Source organism: Musa acuminata, chromosome BXJ3-11 (genome assembly GCF_036884655.1).
Source record: "Musa acuminata AAA Group cultivar baxijiao chromosome BXJ3-11, Cavendish_Baxijiao_AAA, whole genome shotgun sequence".
Classification (NCBI taxonomy): Eukaryota; Viridiplantae; Streptophyta; class Magnoliopsida; order Zingiberales; family Musaceae; genus Musa; species Musa acuminata.
The window spans coordinates 20,942,665-20,950,848 of record NC_088359.1 but is presented as its reverse complement, the minus strand read 5'-3'; positions in this window follow the sequence as shown (position 1 = coordinate 20,950,848).

Here is an 8,184-nt window from a genome sequence, read left to right as displayed (position 1 = left end):
TTTTTACTAACTAATTTAAATTTACCATACAAATCATTGAATGCATCAAAAAATTCATTGTAAGGTAAAGACATTTCGGTTGAGTCATTTACCTTATGGTCGAGAGCCATTAAGGCTAGTTCGCCACCTCACCTTTGTTGGTTTGCTCCTCATCTTCAGATATACTCGATTCATCCCAAGTCACCTTGAGTGCTTTCTTCTTCTTTGATAGCTTCTTCTTTTTAAGTTCATTTTTGTTCTTAGTTTCATGTTTTATGAATTTTTTGAGTTTTCTTGTGAGGAGTTCAAGGTCATCATCACTTGAGCTTTCGTTTGAGTGGTCTTCCTTTGTTCTAAGTGTTAAATCCTTCATGTTCTTTGGAAGGTTATTTCATGTTCGTCATACGTAATACATGTCATTTCATAGGTCATTAAAGATCTAATAAGTTTTTCAAGTGAAAAATTGTTCAAGTCCTTTAATTCTTATATTGCCATTAATTTTGAGTCCCAACTTTTTGGAAGAGATCTTAGAGCCTTGTTTACAAGTTCAAGATTAGAAAAATATTTACTAAGAACTTTCAAACTATTGATGACATATGTAAAATGGGTGTACATATCAACAATAGTTTCGCTTGGCTTCAATTGAAACAATTCATAATAATGAATCAAAAGATTTATCTTAGATTCTTTTATTCTATTTGTGCCTTCATAAGTTACTTCTAATGTGTGCCAAATCTCACTTGCAATTTCACATAAAGAAATATGATTAAACTTATTTTTGTTCAAAGCATAAAATAGAGTGTTCATAGCTCTAACATTCAAAGAAAAAGTCTTCTTTTCCAAATCATTCTATTCATTCATTGGTTTGGAAGACTTTTGAAAACTGCTTTCAATAATATTCCATAAACCAAAATCTATAGAAAGCAAAAACACTCTCATTCGAGTTTTTCAATACGTGTAGTCCATCCCATTAAATATAGGAGGAGAAATAATAGAGTGACCCTCTAGATTGTCGGTAAAAGCCATTTTATTGGGTGTTAAACCAATTGAGAAAAACTTGGCTCTAATACCAATTGTTAGGACCATTTTGGCACTGGGGGGGGGGGGTGAATTAGTACTTTTGTAAAACTTTGATAATTTAAAAACTCATTCGATAAAGTTTGTATCAAAAATATGAGTTTAATTTGAAAGCATTCATAAGCGTAGTGAATAAATAAATTAGTTTGCAATTTGAATGAAAAGAATAAAATAAATACAAACCAGATTTATAATGGTTTGGTCATTGTGATCTACATTCACTCTTGATTCCTCTTCACTCGAGGCCACCAGCTTCCACAACCGATCTTTTTTCAATGGGCAAAGATTAATTACCCACTTACAACTCTTTCTCCTTTTCATAGGCTTAGGAGAGAATCTTTACACCTCTCTTTTAGACCTCACTCCTCTCTTAGAAAAATTCTAACTCTAGGAGGAAGAGACTCTTGTTAGGAACATGGGTCAGCACTAAGAGGGGGGGTGAACAAGAAAACTCTCATTCGAGTTTTCCAATAAGTGTAGTCCGTCCCACTGAAAAAAGGAGGACGAATGAGAGAGTGACCCTCTTAAAAGCCGAAAAGAGTTATTTCTCTTGGGTATTAAACTAAATCAGAAAACGAGGCTCTGATACCAATTGTTATGATCAAGAGTCGGGGTTTGCACTAAAGCAGCGGTAAAAATCATGTTTTCAAAAACTTCATTGCGATAAAATCGTTTTCGATGAAAAACCAATTTCGTACATTGAAAACCGAACTCGAAAACTTAACTTGAAAGCGTGTTCGTAAAAGTATTAAAGGCAGTTTGCAATAAGGTAAATAGCAAGAATAAAACGCAAACTAGATTTTAGAGTGGTTCGGTCATCGTGACCTACATCCACTTCGCCGATTCCTCTTCCGTCGAGGGGGATCGGTTTATAGAATTCTAGGAGACAACCTTAATAGGCAAAGATCAAACTCCTTCTTACACCCCTCTTCTCCTTTTCACGGGTTTAGGAGACAACCCTTACAAGCACTCACACTCCTCTTTACAGAATTCTAACACTTAGACTAGAGGAGGATTCTCATAAGAGATTTCTATAGTGTTTTTCTACTTTTAAACTCTATGTGCTTATGTGTTTTAACCAGGGATGAGAGGGGTATTTATAGGCTTCAAGTTGATTCAAACTTGGAGCCTAAAACTTTTCCATCCTAGGTTCCCCGGGCACGGGCGGTACCACCGCCTAATGTCAGTCTGACGCTAACGCTGCCCTTGGCGGTACCACCACCTAGGTTTGCCGGTACCACCGCCTGGGGGGTAGTGCTGGGTGGTACAACTGCCCAGACTGACGGTACCACCACCTGGCACCCTGCTAGGGGTGGTACAATTGCCTAGACTGGCAGTACCACTGCCTGACACAGTCTCAAAGATTGTGGTACGACGGTGAGACGTCTTGGGGCACTGTTTGGGCCTCTTATGTTGGGAATTCTTGGGGGCGACATCATATGCGCAGCGGAAGAACAAGAAAACAAAATCCCCGATTCCCAAAGAGATGTTCATCGTCGTGCAAAGATTGGTGCGCAAAATCCGTGAAACTTAAAACTACGTATAGAGTAGATTGTGTTACCTAGGGAGATCGTATATCCCTGTTTCCTTGCAGATCCTTAGGAGGGGGTGAAGGAGGTCAAGCGTCCTCCTCTCTAGCAGTGATCCACACAGCAGGGTTGCGACGACGCTCCTCAAAACTTCAGGCTTGCTCTGAGGTGGAGAGGGAGAGGAGAATAGGAAAGGCAAGCAAAGACTCTAGTCTATGAGGCTCTGAATCCCTCCTATTTATAGAGGTCCCCTGTGAAACCCTAATGGGTCCTCCCCTAGTGGGTATTGGATCTGCATCCAATAAGACAAGGGCTCCGTCGGATATCTCATATCCGAACCTCTACTCATCGCAATGCCTACCATATGTGTGACCCTCTAGGCCCAATATCGAGCTGGCCGTGAGTCATACCCGTTAGAACTCCTTCTAACTCGATGAATTATTATCTCTGTAATAATTCACTTGACTCATCGACTACGGACGTACTAGGCCACTACGCCATAGTCCCCAGATAATACAGGGGAATCCAATCCATTGGACTTGTCTGTCCTCAGTTACCGTGTACCTATAGTCCCTCATCCATCTAATATCCCAGAGACCGTATATCGAGCATGGTGCTGTCAGACCCATATGGTTTCTACTCGAGTCTCGCTCTAATCGGATTCTCCCGGAGAACTCTTTCTCTCTCAACCCGAATGACCCTGGCCAGGGATTTATCTGAGCAAGAACACATAGGATATTCCTTTCATGACGCCGAGAGTGGATTATCCTCTATCGACACTCAGTAGCCCTCGTAAGGTCAACTACCACTCTCAATGACCAACTGTACTAGATCTAGGATAGCCAAACTTATAATTCTAGTATCAAAGAGTGGAGCACTCATATAGGACATCCTTGGTGTCTCAAGTCTAAGGACCAAATACACCACTAGGACTACTGAATCGCTGTCTAACAATAAGGCATCATCAACCATCCAGTATTCCGTAAGCGGATCAATCAGTGAACTCATTCTCCAATGAGCACCTATACTGTATCCCTAGTGTCCCTACACAAGCTGCTATGAGACTAGCTGCATCCATCATATGGACGGGTATACAGCACACCAGTCTGTTCGGTTATCACGATGTCCCTCTCGAGTAACTTATGATCGGGATTATTTAGGATATGTGTTTAAAGGTGAATCGATCTCATTATCGTGATCTCATCACGATCTGATTCACATTGCACAAATCCAAGGACATCACAATATATATATATATGCAAATATGCAATAGTTATAAAGTGATATATGCCAAAATATAATAAGCAAAAAAGATTCTGTATCTAATCACACGTGCCATCACTCACGTGATTGGCTTGCTGGGCACCTATGACTAGCAATCTCCCACTTGACCTAAAGCCAATCACCTATGTGTCTGATCCCCATCAGACCCTTGTGACGCTCAAAGACAATCTGAGACAACGGCTTTGTCAGTGGATCTGCAATGTTATCTTCGGATGGAACTCTTTCCACTGCTACATCTCCTCGGGTTACGATCTCTCTAATAAGCTGGAACCTCCTCAGAACACTTCTGATGAGACCCGGGTTCCCTTATTTGAGTAATCGCCCCATACTTTCAATACAGGAATAATTTCAATATGATCTAATCAAATAATAAAATTTTAAATCTAGAAAAGGATCAAAAGTTCTCAGATAGCATATTCTAATCTAACGATAAAAATTTTAACATTTAAAGTATTAGGAAATATTTTTGGACTACTCATAGTATATTTTAATCCATATAAGATTAAAAAATAAACTGTAATATGAGAAAAAAATATTTTTAATTGAAATTTGAAAATCAGATATCATATATTCAATACATGTATAATTTTAGCATGTTAAATAAAAACCATTAAAGTGGATAGAAGAATATCATAAAAACTTCATATAATATATTTTAATCAAACAATAAATATTTTGGCATTAAAAGGATTGATAAATATTTTTAAACTATAAAAATTTTAATATTTAAGGAATCAAAATAAAAAATTTTATTTTTAAGAAAAGTAAGAAAACCTTTTTTTCCTCAATAGTAGGATTCAACTCCTACTATTGCTAGGCTTGGCTTGGTGACAAACGAAGGAGAGAAATCCCTCCCCTTAAATAGGAGGAGGTGAGCTCTCTATTTAAGGAAATATTTTTTAAAATTTTATATTTATTTAATAGTAATTTTGATTTAATATATTAACAAATATGATATCACTTTATTTGAAATGCTTAATAGTTATTTTCCAAATCACAATGACAAAAAAAATTAAAGAAATATTTTTTTAAATTACAATGACAAGCAAGGAAATAAAAATTGATTTCGTAAATCAAATATTTAATTGGATTACAATATATATATATATATATATATATATATATATATATATATATATATATATATATATATATTGTGACTCTCCATCTATAGCATAAGTAAGGTTGTTTCCATGATTCAAATCTAAGATATTAAATAAACTATCTTAAACAAAATAAACTTGTGGACGATACAAATATGATTATGATTGGATCATTGGTTACCTAAGGTTACAAAAGAGTAATGTATCGCTACGAAAAGACTCATCCTTGAAACTAAAAGTGAATTGTATTTAACAAATTGTCTCTAGCATTTCAAAGAAGTTCAAACATGAAACTCGATGCAAAAAAATACCAACAAAGAATTGAAGGAGGGTTTGAGTTATACATAACTCCATATCATAAGTAAGATTATATTCATGGCTCAAATCGACGATATCAGAGAAAGAATCTTAAAGAGCAATGATATCTTCACGAAAGGAGCGCTCGCCCTCGCATAATAAAATGAGAATAATAACGAGTGAGTTCAAGGATCAGAGTCCATGAAGAGCACCACAAAGAAGGAGCAGTTAAAGGATGAAGATTAAGATCTACAAAGACATCCTACTCTTTGGAGACCTACTCATTCTTATGATCGGTTCCAAACCTTTGGGAACAGCAACCCGTTTCCTTTGGGAGAACTGATGACGAGAACCTCCATCGACCCATGGAGATCGTCGCCGCCGCCGCCCGTGTTGAACTTGTACGGAATGCACCTGCGTGAGAGACGAACCCATTTCTCCATCAGACAAACCCCACTCACTCCACCTGCTCGATGCGTTTCGACGACGTACGGCACGCGTACCCGACGACGAGGCGGCTGCCGGTCTTGCTGTAGCGTTGCAACTGCCTGCCCTGACGAGACACCAACGACGCCATCTTGTTCCCGTCGTCACCGCCTTCCTCCACCAAACCAAACTGCTGTTCTCCTCCTTTCCTTTCTTCCGTCTATCGAAGAAGAACACGAGGGAGGGGGAACCAGGGGGGATTGGGATTCGGAAGCAAGTACAGCGAAGAAATGGCTATAAATAGAAGCCGGAGGCGGATAAGGGAACGGTCGCCGCAGCGCGTGCCTCTTAGTTTGAACTCACGCGAAGGCGTCGCTTGCGGACGCTACCCGTCGCGCTTCGTCGGTTCTTTTCTTGGATTTTGTGCCTGTCGACGTGATACGACGACTCGGGAATGCAATCGTAATGTGTTACGATTGGCGATGACGATGAGTTGACGCAGCCGATAAACCGAGTCGATCGAGTCAGATCGGCTAAGCAAAATCGGAGAGTGGGCTGCCCATGGTTTCGCGATGAAGGGTGAGGTGAGGTGAGTGTGCCCTGACTCGGCCTCTGACGCGGAAAAACGGAACCTGGTGGCGCCGCTTTCATGTCTCCACCGAGTCACCTATCAAAAAATAAACCTGATGAAGATTCATGATACTCTCTACCGACATTTCATTTATCATGAACTTAGTTTTTCACGTCGAATTAACATATGTGATCCATATATAATATCATAAATAATGAATATAAATTTACACTTAAATATCGATAGATATGTAAAAAAAAAAATCTAATGGCACTTGAAATGTTTGAATTGGATGATCACTGAGCTATCATCATTGGTGTGAAAATTGTGCTCAATTAGGTTCGGCAATATCGGAAACTGGGTCAACATTTTAAACCGTGACCCGACCAGATGCGATGATAAAAACATGTCCCATCGAATTAGATAGTTGATTTAGATCAATCATTTGTCTCTATTGCTCTCAATCGATTCTTTCCATGACCGTAAAAAAAGGAGGAAGAGTCAAATTCTATGCCTAGAATATATTCCGGAAGAAGATGAAGAAATATTAAGATGCATATATTCACATACACAAAAATGTTTTCAACGTTTGACCTCATCCCGATGGGTACAGATCCAAGAACATGTCCCGGAGATGGAAGAACCGATTAAAATCGGCAGCATCTTTATTAAATGTGTCTAATTAGGATCAAATATAATTGAACCGAACTAGTTTTTCTTCAACCATTTGGTTTAATTAAAATAAAATAAATTCGAACCAAAATTAGTTTGAACCTACCTAACTGAATTAATCTGATTCAGCTAATCGTTTTATAATTTTGAATAATTTTAAAATATATTTTTTTAAAAATAAATTGATTCGATCTGATTTAATTGAACCAAATTAAAATCTTGATCCAACCCACACATATAAATCACATTCAAATCGTAAACTCGACCAACGCAATGAACCGTCGACTTTGTGTCTCATCCTCCCGTTGTGACGGCAGAACAACGCATGGTTTGTACTCCCAAATCAACCCATCTCCGCGGGAGACTTGGACATGCCTCTTCTTCCCCAACAACTCGTCTTTTCTAGGCCCCAAACACTGCAATGCCAACGACGGAAATCTCTCTCTCTCTCTCTCTGTATGCGTGATGTAGGAATGTGGAAGCAACTGAATCTACAATAAAAGGAGGTACTGGGTGAACACATAGGAAACACACCTGAACCAATCTCATCGATGGCTAAGCTCGTAAGAGCTTTGGGAAACCCTATCCCGTGAGTCACTGTCATTATCATCCGCTGCTACTAGGTCTTCCTCGTTTGCAGAAAAACGGGTTCTTCTTCCATCAATATAGACTTACGTTAGAAACACATAGCTTTGGCTCTGTTCATGCACCTGAGCCTTGTGAGGACCGTCTGGTTCCAGTCTTCTCCGCGCCAGACAATATGGACTTCGCCTTGCACGAGTGGTTATTCTTTCAGAAGGGTTCATTAACCTTGTGTGAGAACATGGCAATTCAATCTAAGGTTACGTTGACCATCCCTTTACAAAGAAATCATGTGCAGGGCAACAACACGAGCGATGAAATAGTGATCAAAGAGGGTGAAAAGGAAGAGAGAAAACCCTAATGTTATGACAAGATGGAAGAATATGATTGGGTTAACAGTAGAGGTTCTCATGCATGATGGTCTTAATCGGTGGCCTTCTTCTTGCATATCCACTGTTTCCAACCTGCTGTTTGCATGCGTGATGGTCTTCGCAGGCGGCCTTCTTGTCATCCACATCCGCAGTCGCATTCAATGGCCAGGCATTAAAACGAATAGACCCAGATGCTGCATGTCCACAGTTGCCAACCTCTTCGTTGGGACGCTGCAAGGTGGTCCTTCTCTCGTTGATATACACATTCACCTTCAATGGCAGCCACTAAAATA